The sequence below is a fragment of the Rhipicephalus microplus genome, chromosome 1, assembly GCF_043290135.1.
Source record: "Rhipicephalus microplus isolate Deutch F79 chromosome 1, USDA_Rmic, whole genome shotgun sequence".
Lineage (NCBI taxonomy): Eukaryota > Metazoa > Arthropoda > Arachnida > Ixodida > Ixodidae > Rhipicephalus > Rhipicephalus microplus.
Window position 1 is genome coordinate 256136677 of NC_134700.1, and position 26180 is coordinate 256162856.

A 26180-nucleotide genomic window follows, 5' to 3' on the forward strand; every position below is an offset into this window, starting at 1 on the left:
AATTCTTGCCAATTTCATAAGAGTAAAAAAACTGTTCATTTTTTTCTTAATTTAAAACTGCTTGTGTGAAACTAACACCTCTATATATTACACAGTTTCACTTCTCTATTACCCATAAAAATATTCTGGCCGGATATCAAAGCGTATTTTTCTTTTGTGTAAAAATTCCCTCATACCGAGTAAACATTGATTTCTGACTATCCGCTCCACTACCAGAAGTCTTACTAGTTTTATGGCATAATATCCACACCTGTACATTAGAGAAAGCAGGTTGGCAGCATTTGCGGGGCACTCACTAAGGCTTTTTACTTGTTCAGCCGCTCCCCGCTTGTAGTTAAAGTTATACCACTTGACGGGCACTTTTCTCAATCCCATGCACAGCTGTCTTGACGACAGATCATGCTGGGTTACGGTGAATAACCATACATCTTCTTTGTACAAGGTCATTTCTGTTTGGGCTGCTGAACGCTACCGAGAGTCCACGTGTGCTGCATAGGCAAGCGTTCTCTGTGTATCTTGAGAACACTCTGCTAAACGAGACCAAAGATGTACGGCAAAACACAAGAACAAACATCTTGTCAATCGTTGGGCTGAACCCGAGTGCGCTGAACACGCTACAGCAAGTAACGCAACTGAGTAACATCAGAGTCAAGTCCACCGCACTGGCTGATGGAGCCATGGTAACAGGAGTAATTTACGACTTTGACACTGTTACGATTAACGCATATCTTCAGGTGCTCATAAAACCAGTGAGGGAAGACAATTACAATGTGAGCATCGGTCACCATGGTAGCACATGGTACGCGAAGATTACGGTGAAAGGTGACATTCACAACTACTACGGGAAGTTTCACAACTTTAGTCATCAGGTTCGACTATTTATTCCAAGACCTATGCATTGTTTTAAGCACCAGGATCTTAGGCGGAGGGTAAGGGGGTCTAAGGGGCTCGGACCACCTCCGGGTGGCATCATAGGGGGCAAAGTTCTCCCAGGCGAGAGCCAGAGAAATGTTTTCAGAAATTGGCTTATTCGGTCATTCCAGCGACGCAGGCGGTGACATGTAGCCGTGCTCCAAAGCTGTCACACGGTGATAAAACAGCGATGCAGTTCGGTATTTCAGTAGTCATGAACCAATGAACGCGTCTTCACGCTCTATGACGCTAACGTAAACGCTCGCGACATCACCATCCCGTCCGCCATTTCAACCTTCCGCTGCGCCACCTGTAGTCGCTGGAATGGTCGAATAGTGTACTGAAAAGGGGCAGTGGAATGAACGAGGTGGCTGCGCAACTTCTCGGCTGATTCTCCGGCTGGTGACAGCAGCAGTGGCGCTCTATAGTCACTGGAGAGCATGTGGAAGAGCAAGTCGAGCACCCCGCCCCCTCCGGGAATATGAAAGCTACCCGTTTACGTCACACATTGCTAATTTCCGACGGTCCGTGTTCGCAAACATCTTTCTCATCGTCGTCTTCTGTGAACCGAACTCATCCAACTCAAAAAGACCCACCAAACTCTAATCATTCATGTCGGCAACTGTTAGTGAAAAGAGTAAGGGTCTGTTGGTCTCTCACCATGACCTGACGTACATTGTTCAGCCTGTATCACCTAATGACGATAACCAATAAGTATGCCTCACAGCGGGAAAAAACAGTCCTAGGGTCATTGTTGTAGATGATTACCTGTCTCCATCACGTAAATTTGATCACTAAATACTACTACCGTAACGGAATCAACTGCTGGCTCATGGGCCATAATTGAGAACGTCAACGCTCATTATACGCAATGGGGATGCATTCTCAGCGTAAAATCAAGAAGTCTGATCCTTTGCTGCAGAAAATGAGCTTTCTTTACTAAATGATGACAGTCCAACGCTTTTGATGCGAAGCGTCCTATGATCAAACTCAATCCGGTGTGTGGGGTGCCCATCTTTACGAAGCATGTGTGCCCCCTCCCCCTCTCTCTTCTCTGACGCTCCCCCTCTCTCACCTCGCAATGCTAACGCAGGCAGCATTTTCTCACTCCCTCTCTCTCCTCTAGGAATTCTTTCCCGCGGCTTTATACCTCCAATGCGCATCCCCTCCCCCTGTCTCACCAGGCAAGGCTGATGCAGGCAGCGTCTGCTAGCCAGATTTTTGAGCGAAAAAAAAACAAACAAAATTGGCCGATCTCATGTATGGTAGGAATCGACGATATGCAAATCATGAATAAGAAATGTTGATATGTCACTTTAAAATCAGCACAACGTTACGAGGTAGCAGTAAATGATGCCGTACATGACTTCCATGTCATGATTATCATGTTTGAATGTGTCATTTACCTTCGTCATCTATTCACGTTACGTGATACCAAACTTAGTATTTGTGAAGCTATGATGATGATGATTTGTGGGGTTTAACGTCCCAAAACCACCATATGATTATGAGAGACGCCGTAGTGAAGGGCTCCGGAAATTTTGACCACCTGGGGTTCTTTAACGTGCACCCAAATCTGAGCACACGGGCCTCGACATTTCCGCCTCCATCAGAAATGCAGCCGCCGCAGCCGGGATTTGAACCCGCGACCTGCGGGTCTATTTGTGAAGCTAGCGAAATAGCCACGAGCACGCTATGAGTGTGGTATGTTGTCATGTTCATACATGACATAGCTGTCAGGGTGATAATGTTTGCACCAGTCATATCTTTCGTCGTCCATTGACGTCACGTAACACCGAATTGGGTATATGTGGAGCTTGGCCGCGAGCGCATCGTGAAGGGCCAAATATACTCCGATGTAGCGTTGACGCGCGCACACGTTGGGCACAGTGACGCTACGTTAACAAAACGCGAGCACTCTGTAGTCCGACGCCAGGCGCGACCAGCGTCCGTCGGCGCGGCCCGATGGCAACCGGCGCATTTCGCGCCGATTCGTTGCCCAGACAACACTGCGTCTCCCTCCTTTCGCGACGGAAGGACGTCGGACCAACAACACATAAAAAACTTATTTTTCTAGGTGGTGTTGGTCGGACGCGCTGAAACGCGCATGCGTCAAAGCAACGCAGCGCGGTGCGCGCCTGCGAGTATATGGCAGGACCGATGCCTGGCGTGGCAACGCCGGCGTGACACGACAAAGCGAACGTCGGCGCGCACGTGCACCGCGTCACGCTGAAATGTATAGGCACCTTCACTGCGGCATGTAGTCATGTTCTCACATGACACGCATCTCACGATTATCATGTTTGCACCGGTATCATACCTTCGTCATCCATTCACGTCCCGTGATACAAATTTGGTATAAGTGAAGCTAGCGAAACAGCCACCAGCGCAGCATGAGCGTGGCATGTAGTCATGTTGTTACATCACACGCATTTCATATTTGCCATGTTTGCACGAGTCACGTGTCTTCGTCATTCATTCACGTACCGTAATGCCAAATTGGGTACATGTGACGCTAGCGAAATGGCCGTAAGCGCATCATGAGCGTGGAATGTAGTTAGGTTGTCACATGATACACATTTCATGATTTCTACGTTAGGGTCTGTCGCTTATGTTCGCCATGCAGTCATGCCATATCATACCAGTTTTGCAATATGTCTTCTGAACGAAATCACAGCAAGAGCAGCAAGACAATGAAATAGAAATCATGACATTAATGACATATATTGTCATGCTTTTCATGTTATGACTGATCGGTTATGTTCGTTATAGAGTCATGTTATCGCATACCAATTTTGGTACCGATACATTATCCAAACGACCAGGACAGCTAAATGTCATAGGCGGCTACATAGATAGACAGATAGATGCGCACAAAGTCACCGAAGTTCGCTAAGAAATTGTTCGCATTTAAAAACCGACTGCTCGCGCAGAACAACCATTCACGGGCCCCTCTGTATATTTATTCACCGGGTCTTGACCTTCAAGGTGGTGCCGGTGGGATATTTCTCCTGTTCATTGTTGAACAATAAAAATTTGCTGCGTGCGCCCTAACTAAAAATGGGCAGCGGGTCTCTCTTTGTCCAAATGGAGTCTTGTGTTTCTCATTACCTGATAGCAGCGATTAACATGTTCAAGTAGAGAACACCGGTCCATGACTGCATGCTTTGCGCCTCCTAACGTTTCTCTTCTGTGCAACACCGAGATGAGCGCCAGCGTCAACGTCGCCGTCAGTGTAAGCGTCAGCGCCCTCTGCTTCGCATCTACACATGGTTCTCTTTAGCGGGAGACGGTGTAATTTTTTTAATGTGACTCTGCATACAGCAGCTGCCTTGATTTTTGTCTCACGACGCCTTGTCGGACGTGCTGCTTTTTTTATTTTGTGTTTTTTCGACCTGAGGTCCTCGCTTCACAACTGTACAAGCAATAATTATGCTTCGTTTGCGTAGAGCAATCAAAAATGTGACGGGCAACCGTGAGCAGGGAAGAGAAGGTATTTTTTCGTTCCTGCCGTTGGCGTCTAAAGCCCTGGGACAGCGGTAAACTGCCAGCTAATATTCTGCAAGAATACACTTCTTGGTTCAATGCGCTGGTAGCGATTTCCATAGCAGCACTGGCTGATACAGGACTCCACTGCCCACCGAGAAAACATGCAAAGTGCCATAATTGTCTGAGAATTAACGCACGTTCCACTTGGCCTGCGCGCCACTGACCGGCAGTTGTACCAGCGCGCTTCACTTCCACGGCCTCACCAGCGCGGAGCCGGCATTTTGATGGAGACAACGCGTTTTGATGGAGACAACGAACCACACCAGCGGCACGAGCGCAAAGTGACGGTCGACTACGCTGTGCTTTCCTCCGTCACATTAGTTGGCATTTGCATGTTTACTTAGTGGTTTTAATTAGCGCGCGCTTTTTTTAGCTACCTTTGGACGGGTGCTAAATTTTCTGCGAGTAGCGGCACGTGCGCGCCGCGCTGTCATCAAGGAAGCACCGCTGCGTCCAGCTCGTTAATTCACTTCTCGGTGATGACGTTCGTCGTTTCCACCTGTTCGCAGCAGTTACGCGCTGATGAACACGCTGTATATATATATATATATATATATATATATATATATATATATTATATGAGGAGGAGTGAGTTGTTCAGGCCACGCTACTGGGGCAACGTGTCAATAATGTCATTGGCAGTAACCGGTAATTTATTTGCCCAAACCGTGTTTTAGAATCGTAAAATGTAAAAAAAAAGCCTAGAGGGTCAACGCCTTGGCGTTACTGGTGCATAGCGGAAATGCGCAAAAATAGTCGCATGCATAGTACATGAACAACTGCGCAAAGACAAGACCGAAAAAGGAAAGCACACGCAGCCATATTTCACGCTGTTGTTGCAGTGCCAAGCATTTCAACTTAAACCCACGTTTTGTTATCGCACTTCGATATGGTCGACTTTGCGGCTGCACTAGAACGATACTACCTAAAAAAAAGGCACATCAAAAAAGGTCTGAGAATTCCCGTATCATTATTACAGTGGCATCGCCGAGTGCTAAGCACCGCATTGTCATGGCCTCGTATATTTAGCGCATCACGCGCAGTTGCTCGTGAATTCTTCCCTGCCTAGGCATCTTGCATAAAATTTGTGAATGGTGATACATCTTGCGGTAGCTCCGTCTGGGATCCAGCTCTGTTGGTTATATTGTGTTATTTCTCTGAGTGTTTTAAAAAGGGCGTTATTGATTCGGCCACCTGATTGATTGATTGACTAATGTGTTAAGCTTAACGTCCCAAAACCACCATATGATTTTCAAAGGTGCCGCAATGAAGGGCTCCCGAAATTTTGACCATCTGGTGCATTTTAATGTTCACCCTCATCTGAGCCCATGGGCCTACAGCATTTTCGCCTCCATCTAAAATGCAGCTGCCGTAGCCGGGACTTGATCCCGCGACCTGTGCGTCAGCAGCTTAGTACCTTAACCACTAGACCACCGCAGCGGGGCAATTCAGCCATCTATAGTCAGTAATTTACAAACGACTGCCGCATTTTTAGCGCTAGTTAACACCCGTCACGGAATATTACGTCAAACATTGCAGATGCAAAACGTTCGCCAGCGGTAACAGGAAGAATCCGAACCGACAATCGGAGACGCTCGGTGGATTTCGTGGCTGACGGTTGCCCCATCCACAATGTATTTTCTTCGACGACCGTTCGCTAATCGAGGCCCCGTCCACGGACTTCCATAACCGTCTCCCAATCTCTTACGTTCCTCTCATTCTTTACTTCTCTCTCTATCTGTTTTAATCCCTCCTTATCATTTCCCTTATGAACCACTGCTGAGGTGCCGCACTTCGTGACAGCCAGTTGTGGGGTTCACTTTTTTTTTTCTCACCTAAAATCTCTTCCATCCTTTCCTAACCTTCTGCACACGCAGTTTACGCATCCATGTATATGCAGGGACGCTACTAAGTAAGACAAACTGCTATGTTTAAGTACAATGGCAGATCCAGATGAACGTTTACTGCTCTGAGTGGAACAAATACATTTCAGTGGCAGAACCAAGAGCATGAAATATGCGTTTAAATGGAATATTGAAAAATACTACAGAATTTGAATTGCTCTATGAAGCGAGAATTCTTGCTTCACCGAAATCGACAGAGCTGACCGGAAGTGTACGTGACGTAATCGGGGCGCCTGCCTTTCATGCCATCACGGCCAGATGTTTATTCTCTTAAGCAACCATGCACAACCAAGAAAGCGCTTCATGCCCCTCGCACCATCTCGCTCTATTTTGCGTGCACCGACGGTTCACTCACTGGAGACGCACGCGTTGTAATGGGAGATTTGGCGAGAGCATTGCCGAACAGACTGACGCGCTCCGCTCGCGAGGCGGCCAAGCGGTTGTGATTAGCCAACGGAATTTAATAGAAACACCCTATAACTTCCGTTGCACAAATTTCCCATTAAAGCCATTTATTATCGATGCTAATCCCGGGGGACCATCGTGCGCAGTTTCCCCGTGGGCATGTGTCCCCCAAAATATTTGACACGGTTGTAAATTTATGCTTCCTTGTAATGCACAATTGTTCACGTAGCGCAAAGTTTTGATGCATGTAAAAAAAAAGTAATTGTCGTGTCTTCTCTTGTTCTCTGTCAAATTTTTGCGCTACGTGAACCTTTATGCAGAAATAGGACGATTGATTGATTTGTGGGGTTTAACGTCCCAAAACCACCATATGATTATGAGAGACGCCGTAGTGGAGGACTCCGGAAATTTCGACCACCTGGGGCTCTTTAACGTGCACCCAAATCTGAGCACACGGGCCTACGACATTTCCGTCTCCATCGGGAATGCAGCCGCCACAGCCGGGATTTCATCCCGTGACCTGCGGGTCAGCAGCCGAGTACCTCAGCCACTAGACCACCGTGAAGAAATACCGCCGAGAAGAAATAGGACAAGACCCGCTACTCACCGCTGGTTACGAAAAAGACGAAAATAATGTCAGCACTGAATTAGGGAAGGAGAAGGTTAATTCGTTTCTCTTAAAAAACTTGGCGATTGAATGTAAATTAAACCAAGTGCAATAAGGTGATCGGTGACCACGTCAGCCGTGCACGCGTATCAATGCTACGACATCAACAATATTAAGGTTAAGCGACAACATTTCGTAGTGTTGTTGTCTGCATTAGCATTTACATTCAACTTACGATACGTACTTGTTTCTTGTGGATGACACGTTTCAGCACCAAAAATGTCTAAATTTCTGCAGAGTTTGGGACATATCGGCACAATTGTACTGTCCTTTTTGCTTGTTCTAAACATCCTGGGTCACCCGGTTATATAATAATATTAGAGTGATTCATTCCCAAAGATCCAGCGTGAGTTATTGGTGCTCGATTCCTTTCGCAAATAAATATTTCTAATTAATATAAATAAAGTTATGGGGACTGTATTTATCGAACCATGAGGCCGAGGGGCTTAGAACATTTCTGTATACCATTATTGCGTAAGCCATACATACACGCAGGCATAATTCTTTCACGGCGTAGGGAGGTGCATCACTTACTACACATTGATGGAGAGCCCATGAGATTCGCTTAGGTCAATGACATTTGAAACAGACATTCATAAATAAATGAAACGAATATCTCACGGCAGTATTAAGCCCATGGAAGCTGCAGATGAAGAGTTGAGTATTAGACTTAATGCCTCCTGTCCGTACTTAAAGCAAACATGGAGGATGCTTCAAATCATAACAAACACACTATAATTTATTCAACATCACGATTCATACAATCTTGGCTGCTCAGACATCTCTGCCCTGGGCGGCGCGCTGGCTGCCTCTTTTAATGCCTGTAGTTGTAGCACGCGTATCGTCAGTGTGAAGCACTTGTTAACCGGTAAGCCTGCAGCTTGAGCAAGGTCTCTAGCTTTCGAAATAGGAGGAACAGTAGATTGCCACTAGGACAATTCACTTCATATTACGATGTTTCAATTTTGCAAAGATAGGTCTTCAAGCATGCAACTCTGCAAAAGAGATGATGTACAGTTTAGACAATGACGCCATCGTAGTGGCCATATTGTATTCTATTGGCTTAATGGGTGATAGTGGCATGTCGGTGGCGTGATACTTCATGCATAAGAAAATTCAACCAGCTACGCTTCGCGAATGCAGTTTAAAACAGCGAAACTGGTGGCATTCACTGAGTCAGGTTAACAAAGTTCTATGTTTTTCCGGTCTTTTATATGCATTGTGCCACTGCTCTTTATTAACTTCTCTTAAGATTTAACGGGGTGGTAAAGTCACTACCTTTTATAACCGCAAATTATCACGTGACAGTGGTGCGACTATTGTAACGTGCCTGCCATTTGTGGGGATAATTGCTGCCTTCTTCCTTTTTTGTGGAAGTTGTTTCTAGTGGAATTCACCCATTTTCTGTGGAACGTATACGTGTCTATGATGATGGTAGTTTTATGAAAGGACGCGCAAATTCCTGTAGCATATGTACTAGCTGTTGCCTTGAATTTTAGCGGATAACTCATGAGTCAAAGATGGTGCTTTAGTCTGTGTGCATGCCTGTTTATAATCGTTACAAGCGTCACCAAAGATGCAGGACAACATAGGTTCAACTAAGGATGGATATTCTGTTGAATTGCGTAGGAGACGCATCAAGACGCCACAGTTTGGTCCTCGTGGTTGGCACCAAAATTTACGCGTTTTGCTGAGCCCATGAATGCGATATATAATTGTTAGCAGAGAGGTTCTGGCCAGAATACAGAATTTAAAGGCCACGAAGCTCAACCTTTTAAAGATAGTTCACATCCTCTGAGACGTATCTTGTCTTGCTTCCGTTTTGTTTCTTGGGAACTCTGCACCCACTGCATTTGCAGTCGGGAATGGTTTGTTGCACTGAAAATACACACGGCTTTCATTACCGCGAAGCACCTGATGTGTGCAACGACAGAACTATTGAATACGCACGCGATAAACTCGCGGTTATTGTTCAGGGACAAAATGAGCCCCAAAGTGTACAAACTTGCCTTCGAGTTAAAACTCTACGAGAAAGGGTTCACTTCTGGCGGAAAAACATCAGCGACGTGCCTCACCAATTTTGCATTTCTAAACGTAAGAGCCAGCATGCTTGCTTCACGCCATTCATTCCAAAATGATTTCCTGTAAGCTCTAAATATAGTGCTACGGTAATTGTTTGCTCAATATCACCTGTTCACGTTTTTCATCTCCTCTAGTAATGAAGGGCGTCAATAATACAGGCACAAGCCATTAATAGGGCCCGAACATGCACTTGCAAGTTTAGCGATGCCATAACAAACAGAGTGGGGAATAACCATGTTCCGGTGTACTGTTTCTGCATATCTTCTGACACACCAAACCTTCTCTCCTTGAGAGTCTTCGTCTCGAAACTGAAGGTGGACAAATTACTCACACGGTTCAACTCGGCAACCTAGTATTCCTCATTAGTGCCCGTCCAGCAAAATCAGGAAGTCACTGGTCTGGATTGATTGGCGCATCGTTAGCATACGAAGCTAAGATATGCTCCTTTAATTTTTTTCTTACGCATCATTTAGCAAAGCTAAAGCGGGCGATACACAGAAACCACTGATCTCGTTATAAGAGCCCCGCATACAACACTCGAGTTGTCCCTCTGGAAGTTCTTGGCCTTAAGACTCCGGGTGTAAATGCCTGAACTTCACGACGAGTCCAGCAAACTCCACTCTCCCGATAATTCATGAAGAGGGCGTGGAGAATTATCACGGCTTATTGCTCTTTACCTCATGGATGGAATTGTCATTAAAATACGTCCTTGAAATAAATAGCAAACATTCCCATCGTTGGGTCCTTTTCACTCTGGTTTATTATTAACGAGAGCAGTCCGCCCTTCTCTCTTTCTTTCCACCACGCTTTCAGAAACTGTGTACATATCATTTTCGCATAAAATAAGAACAGAAGTTATAAGATGATTATTATTTTTTTCATACTTCTTAGCTAACTTGTACCCTTAGCAATAATAGCGAAAGCTGGGCTAGTTGGTGGTTCATACCTGGGATGTAAAAACAGCGCAAAAGCACCGCCGTGGTGGCCTAGTGGCTAACGTATTCGGCTGCCGACCCGCAGGTTGCGGGATCAAATCCCGGCTGCGGCGGCTGCATTTCCGATGGAGGCAGAAATGTTGTAGGCCCGTGTGCTCAGATTTGGGTGCACATTAAAGAACCCCAGGTGGTCGAAATTTCCGGAGCCCTCCACTACGGCGTCTCTCATAATCAAATGGTGGTTTTGGGACGTTACACCCCACAAATGAATCAATCATCAATCAAAAACAGCGCAAAACATATAGACGAGGAAAGAGGAAGCGCGGTGTCGTCTCTTCCTCTGTCCTTGTCTTTATGTTTTGCGCTGTTTTTACATCCCAAGTTTGTGCCATAGGTTGTGGTTTCAGACTAAATATTATGGACGGCTAATGTACAGTTCACCATCTTCATCTTTATAAAACTATCATCGCAATCATCATCACTTGTCTCACCGGGTGTTCCGCCTTTGGCTCAGGTATACGGGCTGCGTTCGAATGCAAACGTTGAACCGTCGTATCGGAACTTCTCTCGTGAAACTAAATTTTTTTCTGGAAAACCCCAGCCCTATGCAAAGAAGTCTGCTGCATGAGCGACATGTAGAAGCCGTCATTTAAGGAACAAACATCATTCAACTGTTGGCCTAGCCCACCAACCCGCCCGCCATGGAAGTGGGGTGGTTGTGATGTGCGGCTGCTGACCCGCGGGTCAGACGATCGAATGCTGCAAGCGGCGGCCGCGCTTTTTATAAAGGCAAAATGTTTGAGACCCGTGTACTAAACAATTTAGGAGCCCGTTCAAGAACCCCGGGTGGTTATAACTTCTTGATCTCTCCACTACGGCATCTCTCATAATTATGCGGTGGTTTTGGGACTTTAACCCCAGTAATTATAAGTGCATGAATAAACAACCACAAGAATTTTGCGGACAAATGTGTACCGCAATATTAAATCTCTCTGACATTGTGCCCTTGTTTTACAGCGCCAGTAATAATTACAATATCGGAGTTTCACGTGCCAAAACCAAGACATGACTATGAGATATGGAGGAGAGCTCCTGAGAATTTGACCATCCGCATGGTGTTCTTTAACATGCTCAGGTATCCCACAATACACGAATCTGTTGCATTGCGCCTATCACGTTGCGACTGATGCGGTCGGAGTCGAACCCGTGACCTACGCAGACAAAGAGAGTCACCACTTCGCCACAGTGGCAAGGCTGATTACCGCGGCAAGGCTGATTCTCCCCGTTGTTTCCGGCTGGTTATATTTCCCAGAAACAACGCCATTTTTTGTTTTTTTTTGTGTGTGTGGTGATGGTGTGTGTTTTGAGAAAAAAAGCGTGAGCTGAACTTCCCTTCCAGATGCAAAGCTCTCTAGGGCCGACCCTTATTATCCGCGTCCGTAGTGCTCCACAATACCGTTACCGAAAGTGAACTCCTGCGCAGCGAAAAACGTAAACGTCTGAGTAAAAAAAAAACTTTATGTGTGCATCAATCAAGTATATGACAGCCCAATACGTGACCATTCATGCCGTCTGTCCGTCTGTTTATCTGTCCGTCTGCCCACCTGTCTGCCCATTCGTCCATACGTCCGTCCACAAGTTCGTCCACGTATCCGTGTGTCCATGCGTCCGTCCGTCAATCTATCCGTTGTTTATACCAGTCCGTGGCTTCAACGTAGACATTATGGACCTTAGGACCTCGCTTCGCCCACTCGTCATCACTGACGTCGAGCAAATGCGTGGATTGTTTCAGTTTGTCCACTGTTGAAAATTCGGGCTTGTACAAATGCATTGCAGCAGAATCCTTACTCTGAATAACTTTATCAAGGTGGCGAAGGCGTTTCATGTAGCTAATTCCACAAAGTATTATTTAATAACAGCACTCAATTGTTATATGTTATTATTTCCGCAGACAGATCGGGTTTTTTTAACAAAACAGTTTAGAGCAGCGTACATATCACACTTAATCCATAGGGCCATGTGCACCACATTGTAGTGGCGTTTACAATATTAGCGCTAACAGCAGGCAAGCTATGCCGACGCTACGGCTACGTTCTATCACGCCCTGAGGTGCCTGCCATCTGCATTCGTAAATGCCATCTGCATTTACGGTTATCTGACAGTGAGTGGGCTTGCATTCTTGACAACTGTCTTGCATACAAGTTTGTGTACTGGACACTTCCTCGAGTTCACTCCGCTGAGCTTACACCTAGAGTTCACTCCCTGACCTGGTGGTGCAGCTATTCTTTGCGTGTCCTGGGGGAATGTTGACTCGCCCACATAATCATTTCCATATTAGACCTTGATCTGATAATAATTTTATATTCAGTAAAAAAAACTAAAAGTTCATCAAGTTATATTTGTTTTTTTACTTTACGTCACTGGTTAAAACTATCTGTAATTGAGTACCTGATATTAGTTCGCTCCATTTGTTTTCAAATATGGCATGCAAGACCCTGCGTTTCTTTTAGATTATTCTTGTCATATTGCCTTTTGTCCGTCTATTTTTATCATCACCCTACCTGTTTTTGTTTTCACTTTGCTCGTTGACTTAGCTGTCTACCCTATTTATGTATGCTCATGTTTATGTATTCATAGCGCAGAAACCTCTTTTTGGCATTCAGAAGTATGGTCCAGAGTTTGAGTTGAAACACAATTTGTAGTAAACTTGATAGGAATATATATATATTGTGGTTCCACTGGGACGCGTTTGAATGTGGTCCTCGTGTGTTCGAACATAGCTTTACAAGTACTCTACCCTAACCGGAACTCGTGCGTCTGTATAACACAGATAATACTTGTTTTCTTCGTTAGCATTTGGTTCTAAGAATATGCAAGAAGCTTTCTGTAATATCATGGTTCAAGATAAGTATTCGGAACAAAAAGTAAGCACGCACTTTTATATCCACCCTACTACAGCGTAGGGAACTTGATTGATTATCCAGGTAAAGAAATGGTAAACTTAGTCTGGCTCAGCGCAAATAGTACGTTTAGTTAGTAGATAGTTATCAGATTCGTGTAGTAAGTAAGTACGCTACATGCATATGCTCGTTGAATAAACTATCTGCCCCTTTGTATTGCTTCTCAAACAGGATGTGCAGGGGTTGTTTGCGTTTACCGCTATACCCACGTAATGATCTCAAGAGTGTTTGCTTTTAACGTTGCAAAAAAAAAAACGCCCTTAGAGCACTCCCATGAACCTGCATCATTTGCCAAATCAGGTACACGAGTTCAGTTCGAGTGGTTAGTTATGTTCTAACTGATAGCCAGCCCCAAACCTTCCGAAAGTTTGTAAAATGTATTTGTTCACTTGAAACCATGGAGATTTCAACAGAAAATGGTAAGACTATATGTATATATATATATATATATATATATATATATATATATATATATATATATATATATATATATATATATATATATATATATATAAATAAATATATATATATATATATATATATATATATATATATATATATATATATATATATATATATATATATATATATATATATATATATATATATATATATATATATATATATATATATTGCTTTCAGCATTCTAAAGAGTTCGGCTTGCGCAATGATGGACTCTCAAGCAGTGTGTCCTTGTAACTGCTTGAAAGCCGTGTCTACACCACGCAGGAATAGTGCCCAGCGCTACACAACTAGCGTATGTGTAGATCATTGTGGGTGTAGATGGGTGATAGTGTCACAGAATAGGTGACCTGAGGAGGGGGTGAAGTACGTTGAGGGCCTTTCCACGCTCTACTCGCAGTCTCAACGCACGTGCCACGACTCCTGCCGCGCCCAAGCGGGGGTGACTGAGTGAATCGGCGACGCTCTTTCAGCCTCCGCTTAGGTGCAGCAGGGGTCCCAGCACGTGCGGGGAACACGTGGAAATCCCCTGAAAGCATCGTCACAAGTCGAAGACCATGCCGAGAGATCACCACACACACACACACACACATATACATATACATACATATATATATATATATATATATATATATATATATATATATATATATATATATATATATATATATATATATATATATATATATATATATATATATATATATATATATATATATATATATATATATATATATATATATATATATATATATATATATTTGGGACATGACGGCGATGGGAAAATGAGCAGTGTGCCCTTCTAACTGCTGTCTCAGTAAAAACTCACAGCGAAGTGAACGATGATGAGTGGGGCGAACCGTCCATCAGTCCGTCCACACTTCCATCTGTTCATTCGTTCTTGCTTCAGTCCGTGCGTCCCTCTGTGCACTCGTCCCTACGTTCGTCCATGCGTACGTCTGTCTGTTCGTCCGCCTGGCGTCTGTGCGTCTGTGCGTCAATCCGTGAGTCCGTGTGTCTGTCCCTGTGTCCGTCCGTGTGTCAAACAGACACACAAACAGACAGACGGCAGATGGACGCGGCCAGCGGTGATCCCTGGTTTTCCCATAAATCCCTTAGAAGGTTCGCCCCACTCATCGTCATTGACTCTGTAGATATGCCATGAGGTGGTTACTCAATACCTGCATACATATAGGTGACGACCAACCCACACCTTAAAGGGCCACTCACCAGGCTCCATACCGAATTTTAGTTAGGCAGTGGAAGTTGTTGGGTGTCTGATGAGGAACATTTTGCCACAAAAAGTTTTTGAATGAGTTCATCACGAGCGAAAAAAAAACTGTTTTTTTTTTTTGAAGCGGCGCGAAACAAGGAAGGGAGGAGGTGAGCTCGAAACCTTTGCCGCTCCTTCACGTAGCCTTCGCAAGCCAAATTTCTTCCTCACCCTCTCAGACATCTGACCAAGAGGTCACGTGCGCATGACGTGCCGAAACAAGTCCGACCCCCGAGCACGCAAGCGGCGTTGCTTTATTGACCAGCGTTATTTTGTGGTCTTCTGCCTATTTCTGCGGGATGGTTTGGAAACGCTGGCTTAAACGCGGTAGAATAGATGAGCACAATGAGTGCGCGAACGCGTAGGAATGTTCTATGGCGGTCGTATGCTCGATGCGCTGACCACGGGTACACAAACGCCTGCAAAACGCTGACACATTAGCCCCGTATCTCGTTGTAATTCACAGAAGAAAATAGAAAAAAGACGCTTACATTCTCTTATTGCGTTTCAATATTTATCTAGAGCTTTGTTATACTCTTCAAGGAACAATTCATATAAACTACGCGTGCCATGTTAACTCAATTTTGCCATGTCACGTGCCACTGTTTGCAACGTCAGAGCAGAGTCGTCTACGTAGAGGACCAACGTCACTGCATTTCCGTGTACGCAGGGCCATTCATACGCGCACGTCATTGCCTCATTCTCTGGGCGCGAGCGGGCAGGAGGGAGGAGCAGCGTTCATCTTGAAATTTGACCCGTTTCCTTGGCGTGTAGCGTTGCAAATTTTGGCATACGTGATAACGAACGCTTTGTCAACGCATTGCGCTTGGCAGCTCAAAATTTTCAAACCTGGTGAGTGGGCCTTTAAGGAGCTTCGTCCTTAAAATCACGTGATAACGTTACCAAATGACGCCATACTGACGTCAGAGATTAACAAAACTAGTGACGCCATTATGTGCTCATGTGACTTGGCATCACAAGATGGTTTCATCACAAGACATCGTGCCTAGTTCATGGATGTGGGCCATCATGGAACCACGTTACGCGCAGAAAGGTATCAGAGGTTGGCAGGGCAAGATTAGATATGTAATAGACTGAGAAGAAAATGACTTCCGTGTTCCAGTCGCCTTGGGTGAGTGCATAAGGGTCCTTGACATTTCTTTAACTCTGGAGTCAAAACACGTGCCACTAAATTCACCAACTAAATTAGACGCCGACTGTTTAACATTAAGGTGCGTGTGTTTGCCGCGTCAGCGCGTACGCATAGGCGGCCGTTGGAACTGCAGCTGCCGTGCGTTCAGCGGCGCACTATAAACAGCACTGGGAGAACTGCTAGCCCTGTTTGTCTGTTATGAGCCGTGTGCGACTCGGTGACAGCGGTGACCCGGTTCCCTCGTTGCGTCATGTGTGAGACCCCTGCGCGACTCCCACCCGTTAATTACAAGGGCAGGTGAAGCCCTCTCAGTGGGCAACGCTGTATTCGACTCTTCGCTGGGCTCAGCATTCGTAATTGCTTTCCTGAGACTGCTGCAGTGAGGAGAATGCGAAAATGACCTAGTAACAACTGTTCCTGTAGGGCTTCCTATTTTCCGTCGTTGTTTTTGTGTCACTGAGATTGAGAGAGAATGAATGCTCAAAATTCTGGAAAAAAACTTGGTAGATCCCACGTACAGTGGGAATCGATGATATGCGAAGCATGAATGAGGAATGTTGATATGTGACTTTAAATCAGCACAACGTTACGAGGTGGAGGTAAATGATGGCGTACATCACTTCCATGTCATTATTATCATGCTTGGATGTTTCGTGTACTTTCCTCATCTATTCATGTCACGTGATACCAAATTTAGTATGTGTGGAGCTAGCGAAACGGCCGCGAGCATGCTATGAGCATGGTATGTTGTCATTTTCTTACATGACACGCGTGTCCGAATTATATTATTTGCACCAGTCATACATATCGTCATCCATTGACGTCACGTAACACCAAATCTGTATATGTGAAGCTAGCAAAACGGCTGCCAGCACATCTTAAAGGGCCCAGTATACTCCAATGTAGTGTTGACGCGCGCGCACGCTATGCACAGTGAAACTACGTTAGCAAAACGCCAGCACTTTATAGTCTGACGCCAGGCGCGACAAGTGTCCGTTGGCAGGCCCGACGGCAACCGGCGCGATACGCGACATGCTGCATGTCATGATGCCATAGAATAACATTACTCTATGCCAACGCATTACCCAGGCAGCTCTGTGTCTCCCTCTTTTCGTGACGAAGGGACGTCGGACACGCTGAAACGCGCATGCATCGGAGCAACGTATAGCGCGGCGCACGCCTGCGAGTATATGGCAGGGCCGGCGCCTGGCGTGGGCAGGCCGGCGTGACGCGACAAAATGATCGCCGGCGAGCAGCACACCACGTCATGCCAAAATGTATTGGCACCTTGACTGTGGCATGTAGTCATGTTCTCACATGACGCGCATCTCACGATTATGATGTTTGCACCAGTCACATACCTTCCCCAATAATTGGCGTTGCGTAATACCGATGTGAAGCTAGCGAAACGGCCATGAGCGCATCATGAGCGTAGCGTGTAGTCGTGTTGTTACATGACACACATGTCACGTTTATCATGTTTGCACTAGTATCATACCTTCGTTATCCATTCACGTCCCGTAATGCCTAATTTGGTATAAGTGAAGCTAGCGAAACGACCGCCAGTGCATCATGAGCGTGGCATGTAGTCATGTTGTTACGTGACACACATCTCATGATTATAGTGTTTGCACTAGTCACATACCTTCGTCATCCGTTCACGTACTGCAATACTAAATTTGGTATATGTGACACTAGCGAAATGACCGCGAGTGCATCATGAGCATGGCGTGTAGTCATGTTGTTACATGACTCGCATGTCATGTTTTTGTGACGCTAGCGAAATGACCGCGAGTGCATCATGAGCATGGCATGTAGTCATGTTGTTACATGACACGCATGTAATGATTTTCTTGTTAGGGTCTGTCGCTGGTGTTCCCCATGAAATTATGTAATACCATACCAGTTTTGCAACATGCCATGTGAATGAAACCACCGCAAGAGCTGCAGGGCCATGAAATGTATATTATGACATTTATGACATACATCTCATGATTTTCATGTTTGACTAGTCAAATATGTTCTTCATAGAGTCATGGTAAATGTAATACCAAGTCTAGTATCGATACTATTATCGAAACGGCCAGGAGAGCTAAAAGTCGTAGGCGGCTAAGATAGATAGATAGATAGATAGATAGATAGATAGATAGATAGATAGATAGATAGATAGATAGATAGATAGATAGATAGATAGATAGATAGATAGATAGATAGATAGATAGATAGATAGATAGATAGATAGATAGATAGATAGATAGATAGATAGATAGATAGATAGATAGATAGATAGATAGATAGATAGATAGATAGATAGATAGATAGATAGATACGCTCAATATTGCCGTAGTTCGCTAAGAAATACTTCGCATTTATTACAGTTAAAACACAAAAGCGTTAAGCCCTGCTTCACGACACTTCTTGGGTGGACTAGCTGGTTGGTATCCAGCGCTGTGTCCTATCTGTTCACTGTCCCTTATTTTTCAATGATCTGCCATAATGGTCAACTCTTTTCTTATGTAATCATTCCAAGTCGGAATTCTCCACTGCAATAACCGGGTAAATCCTAACAGAACCTCCAAGAAATTTCAGCGTTTCTGGCTATTATAGTGATATATAATTTTTATTACAATGATGCAGTCAGGGGGACTTTATATGCGTTAGTATTATGTGCCGATGGGATGCGGCTGCCTGCGCAGTGCAAAATACATGAATTCAACGTATTTTCTCAGGCATATTTAAGGTAAAACAAAGCCCATTTTTGAACTTTCCCTCCTTAACCATTGAAACGTCATTATGTTTACACGCATTGATTATACATTTTTTTTGAAATTTCGCAAATAATGGTGCTCAAAAAGGGCGACCATAAAAAAAGTTGCATGTCTAATTAAACGAAGTTATCCCAAACAGCAGCCTCGACAGATTGCTTATGTCAAGTCAAAGTTAGCGAACTCGCACACACGCTGTCGCATGCGTATAGCCACAAGTAGGGATGCTGAAAGCATCAGCGCCAGCATCAACCCGAACCACACTGATACGTTTTCCGTGCACATACATTTTGTTCCCTCTTTCAATTTTTCTGCTTCATTTCGTACCTCTGTGACAGTAAAAGCAAATGAGCTTTCGGAACGCCAGCAGCACGCTAAACATCCCTTGTCGAAGCGTTCTTTGCACGCAAAACACACAAGAAGTTTCCCGAGTAGGTGCGTCAGCACTGCATGGTGAATTCTCCGTGGTCTGATTAACCCCACGCGTTTGCAATCGCCTCGGGCCACAAGTGGCAACAAAGAAACAGTCGGCCTCTTGACTCGAGATAGACAAGACCCGGCTTTCAGACTTCGCCGCACTTACTTCCACTACTGCCCGCGTCTCACTAAACGAATTCTGTTTCTTACTACGCTGCCCAATCCTGTTCCTACATTGCGCCTTCAAAGCGTTACCCGTCGCTGCTGACGGTGAAATCCGCTTGCCAGCCGAGCTCCGAGCTGTTCTATTGTGTGTGCGCCTGCAGTTTCTTCCAGCCCGGGGCTCGACGACCAGCGCTCGCTTAGCCGAATAGGCCGCAAATTGTTATACGGGCACCGTTTATTTACAGTTGCCGAGCGAGGAAATGCTGTCGTCAAGACGAGACTTGCACCGCCGGCAAGTTCGCAGAAAGAAAGGCGTGCTAATTAGTTGGTGTCAATGTGTCTACGTAGGCTCTTGTCTTCCTTCTATTGACGTTCCCATCACATTTTGCTGCATACGGCGCCCTACTCCGGCATGTTGTCATGCGACTAGGCCGAGAAATTGTTGCCACCGGGAACGCGGCTCGCGTTCGCTTTAAAGAAAGGAAGTAAGGAAAGACAATGAAAAGCAAAGTTCCGCCACGCCTAAACGAAAGTATCTGCAGAAGCAGCGGAAATTAGAGCTGCAGAGAGGAGCGAAAAGAAGGCAAGGAACGGCGAATCGGCGCCGTCCGAAAAGACAAGACGGTGGGCCGAGGGAGTAGCGGATCTCGGCACGCTCACCCAATTTGCGGTCCATTTAGTTGCCAGCGCAGCGGCGCACAAGACAAACCCTTCCGCGTAATTGAACAGGCTGGACACACACGGAGATCTAGCAGAAGGACACAAGACCACGCACAAGCAGTGGGCACGCGCTGCGTGGTCGCTCGACAGAGTCCACCGCGCGTGTCAAGTAAATACACTTACGGCATGCAGAAAAGAACCGCCGAAAATGACATAAATACACTAGGGGCAACGAAAGAGCAGCTTTTTTTTTCTGTGCCACAAACAAGACACGTAGCCAGCGGCCAAGGTCTCATTTGATGAGTACGTGCGAGTGGTCCGTTGTCGAAAAAGAAACTGTTCGATGCTGTTGGTACTTTTGTACCAGTCCCTTTTAGCTAGCCCAGTGAACAGGTCGCAAAAACTAGAAGCATAGGCATGGTTTCTTTACCAAATCAGCCGATCTATAACACGGATTTCTCAGATATAATTTCTTCAGTTCAATAGTGATTACTATTTACGCTGTTATGTATTACATATAAAATGCTGCGTTATGGTGCTTGCCACGACCACATGGCTCTATACAACTAGTGCATGTTCAGCACAATTAAATAAATAATCGCTCACTGGCAGGAGGTAAGACTATGAGCAAGCACAGCTTATCCTCCTTGGTGATGGACCGCCATTTCATTCATGTATCACGCTGTCACATATAACTATTCTTTCTGTTACAAAGTATAAACTATGTGCCCATAATGCGTTAACTTATTAGCTATAGCAAACGTGTGCCTAATAACCAAGTTCGGTGCTATTAGGTGGAAGTACAGTTATAGAAGAAAATTCGCTTATGAGACCTAATTGCTTTATAGTTAACGTTTTCACCAGGTGCCCGGTTCCAACTCCAGGTGACGAGAACTCAAAATAGTCGCCAGTCACGTAACGTGACTAATACCTCAACTTTGCAATCGCTAACTACGTAACGATCACCACTGCGACTGAAAAATGCAAATGGGGCTGCATTTTGCGCAATGCAAGCCACTTCGGGCTTCTAAAATCAGGTCGCCAGAAAATGCCTATTACTGTCAGCTGAATTGGAGAGGCGCCGGAGGCGTTCATTTTCGTGGCATTTTTCTCTGCTGCTGTTCCTCGTTTGACCGGAATTCGGCCTGTGTTGGTAATAACCTAAGAGAACGTGCATTCTGCGCTGATTCGTGGCGACTCTTTCCAGTTGCCCACACTATCTTCCGTGTTGTGCACAACACGCGCGTGCATGCACACGCACACACAAACACACACACACACACACAAAAACGCACACGGACACAAACGCACACGCACAAACACACGCATACACACAAACATGCACCCACAAACACACACGCGCGCGCCCGCGCACGAAAAGAAATAGTACAACACGGCCAATTCTTTCTTGTTTGAGCTCATCGAGGTGGCTCGACACATGAGACTGCGGTCGTACCCAATCTAGTTTTGCCGCTCTTGTCGCAAACATTCGCCGTCTCTGACTCGTAAATGAAGACAAACTTCTTCCAATTTCGCCTGCTCGTACTGCCGCCCGCGTGGTTGTCGCGACCGCAGGCGCCTGGCGACCACGTCTGAAATTTCTCTGCGCCCAAACGTATCCATGTTTGTTTCTATTAAACAGAAACTTTCTATTCCCTTGCTTCTGTAATATACTGAACCCTGTATCCAATGTAAACAGCAAAGAATTGGGCCACGTTTTTGACGTAATAAGGAAGAAGAAAAACGCAATAGGTAAGTGCTCTTAAAGTACCGCCATGACGCAAAATCTTGATGGGAGCCGACATATGTAAAGAACGTAGTGGGATAATCAGGGTTAACAGTGGAAGTGCCTCACACTGGCTGGCCGAAGTTTAGATAGGATGACCTATCTTTTTCAGAGGCGCAATGTCATTCTTGGCATGTTACATTTAAAAAGGTTAATGGAGACGTCATCTGCTGTTGGTGGCGCGTATACCTGCTGGTAATCGCCGTTTGAAAAGCAAAAAAAAATAAACTAAAGCAGAGGAGTGCTGTCCTCGCTTCCCTGCAAGTGAGGTGGTAGTGATTCAAAATTGCATCGGAGAATGGAAACAAAAGAAGAAAAAAAAACGCAAAGTTGAAGCGGTGTGTTTAAAAAGTGGTGGCCGCGTCCGACGCGAAGAAACGAAATATCTCAAAACTTCGGAGCCGGCAGACGGTCGTTACGTATGGCTGCCACAAAAGGTTGCCGTACGATGGCTGCGACGTCTCTTCCAGTACACCTATGAATGGGACGCACCGCAAGAAAGCAGTTACAAACAAGGGGAGAAGCAGGTGGCGTACTTTTGAACGCCAATATGTCGAAGGTAAGCGATACCGGATGGGGTTCGAAGAGCGCGTGTTTAATGGGGAAGGTCATTGTCAAAAATATGCTTTCAGTATCCCTGTAGGTGGCACGCTCAGAGCAATTGATTAAATAATATGGCGGCATGTTGGCTGACGAAACGAGAAATCGATTTTGCAAAAGAAATGAGCAACGAGGAGAGGAATACACACACACACAAAGGGGAGGGGGAGAACAGGCAGAAAGGGGGGGGGGCGTAGTCGGGACGTTACTGCAAAGAGACGGGGAAAAAAGAAGAAAGAAGAGAGAGGAAAGACACAGAGGACTTTTTGGGTTGGCAATGTCTTTAACGATGCGCGGTAGGAGTGGCTTTTAGAAGCGAGGAAAGAGGAAACAAAGCAGTGGTTTAATGGCTCTAAAAAACGAAAATTTCGTAGTTGTATATAAACACATTCATATCTCTAATTCAAATTGAAAAATTGAAAGACAACATCAGTAGTACGCTGTGCGGGCTAGGAGCGCATCAATGTTGTACCGGTTATGTCTATTTGAAGGTTGAATGTATCTTCTCTCTGTAACTATTGCCACAGATATGCTATGGCTTTCAATGATTTTGAATTGCCACGTTCTACATTGATTTCTGATGAGTGTAGGAACTTCAAATTGTGTAGTAAGTATGATTTCATGTATTTTCTCTCTTGTGGTGACCGGAAATTAGTTTGCAGAATGTCAAGCTTCGCTTGGTCGAAATTGTGGTCCTGTTCAATGAAGTGGCCGGCCACTGCCTTTGGTGAATTGTGTTTTGTGTCTGCTTGGTGGCCATTCAGTCTTACGTGAACCGGCTGCCCAGTTTTGCCTATGTATTGTTTTCTACAGATGGCACACTCAAGACAGTAGATTAGGTTGTTTGAAGTGTAGGTGAACCTAGATGTCATCTTGTGAACGTAATCAGATGTTGTGATTTTTACGCTGGTGCTTTTTACGCTTTACGCTGTATGTGTTTGCAGGTGGAGCATCTGGGCCAGCCACGGGGATCAGACGTTGTCCCACTCTTTGTTTTAGTGTTTGCGTGAAAAAGCAAGTCTTTAAGGTTAGCGTTGCGTCTGTAGGCCACTTTAGGTGCTTCGGGAATGATTTTCTTAACTTTCTGGTTGTTGGTTAGAATTGGATAGTATGTTGCGAAGATGTTGTTTTTGTTAGAGAGTGCATTAGAAAACTTTGTAGTGAGAAGTGGTGTAGGTGCACTTGTGCTTTTGGAGCGTGTTTGGAGCATGGCTGTGTAGCACTTTTGGAGCATGGAGTCAGTTACCTTCGACATCTTGGTGTGCAAACGTACGCCGCCTATTTATTGATTGGATTTGTGGGGTTTAACGTCCCAAAACCACCATAAGATTATGAGAGACGCTGTAGTGGAGGGCTCCGGAAATTTTGACCACCGGGGGTTCTTTAACGTGCACCCAAATCTGAGCACACGGGCCTACAACATTTCCGCCTCCATCGAAAATGCAGCCGCCACAGCCGGGATTCGAACCCGCGACCTGCGGGTCAGCAGCCGAGTACCTTAGCCACTAGACCACCACGGCGGGGCAAACGTACGCCGCCTACTTCTCCCCCTTTTTGTAACTGCTTTCTTAGGGTGCGTCCCATTCATAGGTGTACGGGAAGAGACGTCATCACTATCGTCATCCCTTTGTGACAGCCGGACGTGACGACCGTCTGCCGGCTCTGAAGTTTTAAGCTATTTTTTTATTTTCTTCCCGTCGGACACGGCCACCATTTTTTCAGCGCACCGCTCCAACTTTGATTTTTTTTTTCATTCTCCGAGAACAATTTTGAATGCCTACCACCTGACTTGGAGGGAAGCGAGGACAGCACTCATCTGCTTTATAGTTTTTCTTTTCCTTTTCAGACGGCGATTATCAGCAGAGACACGCGCCACCACTAGGAGATGACGTCACCAACAACCCCTTTAAAACTAACACGCCAAAGATGACATTGCACCTTTCAAAAAGATAGGTCCTCCTATCGAAACGTTGGCTAGCCAATCTGTGGCCCTTCCACTTAACCCTAATTATCCCACTACGTTATGACGCAAGAAATCTCATTATTCAGTTTTCTTCTTAACAATTAGGTAATGAAAAAAATTGGGCGACGTTGTCTACAATACTACACACAAAATGAAAAGCATATTCACCACTGACTATTTGCTATTTATTTGCGTAATTCGTAACTATGTAAGTATATTCGCCCCCCAATTCTATATAAGACAAATAAGCTCTCACGAATCTCTCCAAATGAAAAATTCAAAATACAAAAGGCAGGACTGCGTTTCTACCACTTTTCAACAACATCAAAAAAGTAGTAGTTGACATGATTGATTGATATGTGGGGTTTAACGTCCCAAAACCACTGTATGATTATGAGAGACGCCGTAGTGGAGGGCTCCAGAAATTTAGACCACCTGGGGTTGTTTAACGTGCATCCAAATCTGAGCACACGGGCCTACAACATTTCCGCCTCCATCGGAAATGCAGCTGCCGCAACCGGGATTCGAACCCGCGCCCTGCGGGTCAGCAGCCGAGTACCTTAGCCACTAGACCACCGCGGCTAGGCGTAGTAGTTGACATTCATGATGCAAAGCGGCCTTGAAAAACACACCGGGTTGTAAAGCTGCGTCCTAGATTGTGCTTTTAGCACCATGTAAAGCTAGCAGATCCACAGGGCTGTTTTTACCGATCCACACTGGCATACACGCTTTTCTATACTCAGCAACAGCCGCCATGTGCCGCCCATAGCAGAGGAAACCGAGCCGCTGGTGTGCTATGCACATTGCACAATGAACGACGCTGCACTTAACAATGCAAACACACCTTTTCATAGATAAGGGAAGCATTGATTTATGCACAAATAGTTTTTTCCAGTGCCTGTTTTGTCACGCTAATATTCGTTTAAGATGGTGCACGAAGTTTAAAAAGGGGTTGAAACGCACATGCAGCAGGATTATGTATATCTGCTTGTTCTTTAGAGCACACCTAACAGCAAACGATTATTCAATAGCACTAGTCGCTTCGCCTAACGGTTACCATAAAATTGTATATTTTTGTAGCACGCTAGTCTCATGGCTGAAGGTTGAAGCATCGATCATTGGTGCTTCTGCTAATAAAAGCTGCACATCGATATGTCAGCACGCGCATTGATTATTCAAGCCGAAGCAACGTGCTTTAGTGTTTTAATCGGTGCACAAAGAACTCTAGTTTGGTTGCCTCAGAGTAGAGGGCACTTTTTCGTCCGCTCTTTGCGGAAGCTTTCGGTTAGTTTCGATGCAGCCCCACTGTTTATACATTGCACGTGCTCAATCGAGATTAGGCGTGCTACTAGCAAGAAGGCAAATGTAGCCTTCTTTATATTGACCAACGAAAAACTCCGTGTTTTCTTAGGCAGGAACAGTCGTTGGCACACGTGCTGGCTTGAGAAGGTCGTCTATGGCCATTCTCACGAAGCATAGCAGAAACATATATGTGAAGATTGGTGAAGTAGAAATCGTGTCT